The 1,512-nt window shown below is 38.0% G+C and overlaps 1 pseudogene; it reads right to left on the reverse strand.

Annotated features, from left to right (window-relative positions):
* Positions 1 to 19: 19 nt before the first annotated feature.
* On the reverse strand, positions 20 to 1,505 carry LOC108518312 (GTP-binding nuclear protein Ran-like; annotated as a pseudogene).
* Positions 1,506 to 1,512: the final 7 nt, after the last annotated feature.

Here is a 1,512-nt window from a genome sequence, read left to right on the forward strand (position 1 = left end):
AAAGATATTTGAAATACACTTTTATTCTGATTCTAACAAAAAGGAATGGCAATGACAGTAACAAACAAAATTTCCCCACTGAACAACATAAGGATGTTTCACATACTCATACCAAATCTCTATGCCTGAATATTGTGATGTGACAGTAGCAGTCTTACATTTGAAACTCAAGAAGAAATCAATTGCATTCCCAAACAGCTAAATATGCAGGTCCAAACAATGAAGGTATTTTTTAAACTGTCACATTCACTCCAAAGCCCATTCATCTCCTTCAGCATCCCACAGATGGAGCACATGTTGCCCTTAGCTAGATAATAAAGTGGCACACACAGTGTACCACTTGACATCACAGAACAGCTGCCTATAAAACTAGACTTTTGACACTGGGCTCCAGCTTCATTCTCACAGGTCATCATCCTCATCTAGGGGAGCAGTTGTCTAAGCAACCTCTGATTTAGAGTATGCTCATACTACACTGCCAAAGTTGGGTCCATGACAACCTCTGGTGAGGCACGAGCACGCATGGCAACAAATTCCAAGGTAGGGTCTCCAATGAGCTATCTAGCAAGACAGATGAAGGGCTTTTCAAAGTTGTAGTTACTTTTTGGCATTTATGGCAGAAATATCATAATACTGAAGATTCTTTTTTCAGTAGAAGACAATAGATGTTTCCTTCAGTTTCCCATCTTTAATATCCATTTTGTTGCCATACAACATGAGGATGTTTTCACATATTCATAGCAGATCTCTATGCCAGTTAGGCACATTCTTATAAATAACTCAAGATGTTACCTCAAACGTTATAATGGCACACTGGGCTTGAATATAATAGCCATTTCTCAGTATACCAAATTTCTCCTGGCCAGCTGTATCTCATACAGTGAACTTAATAGATCCTCTGTTGGTGTGGAACACAAGGTGATAAACCTCAATACCTAAGGTGGCTACACACTTCTCAAATTCACTGGTCAAATGACATTTCATGAATGCAGTTTTTCCAGTACCACCATCACCAACCAATGCCAATTTGAACTGGACTTGGGGCTCTCCTTGGGCAGCCACCATTATGTTCCTTTCAGAAGTGTCTCTGTGCCTATCCAGCTGAGGCTGAAAAGATGGCAGAAGCCCGAAGTCTTAATTAGCAACGAAAAAATGTTTCATTCATACATTAATTTTACAAATTGTTGTGATTTCTTTATTGCTTGCACTTTCAAATGATTAACTATGGAGCAATATTTTGTAGTTCCTCATGAAGTCTTGCCCAATCCAAGCCTATAGAGTAGCTTAACTCAGAACCATGCTAATTTGTTTTTAATTAAGAGTTTTTCTTTGATGCCCTAATAAATTTCTCCTGAGTTTCCATCAATTACATGAGTAACATCACATTTACATGGTAATTTAGGCTGTTCAGTGATTGCTCCATCTTCCTAAATAACTTTGTTTTAAGATGAGAAGTAGAAAGAAATCCATGGCCATCATCTAGTTAAAAGTCTTACAAGACACTGATTTTAG

The sequence above is a fragment of the Rhinopithecus bieti genome, unplaced genomic scaffold (genome assembly GCF_001698545.2).
Source record: "Rhinopithecus bieti isolate Rb0 unplaced genomic scaffold, ASM169854v2 scaffold_45581, whole genome shotgun sequence".
Taxonomy (NCBI): Eukaryota; Metazoa; Chordata; class Mammalia; order Primates; family Cercopithecidae; genus Rhinopithecus; species Rhinopithecus bieti.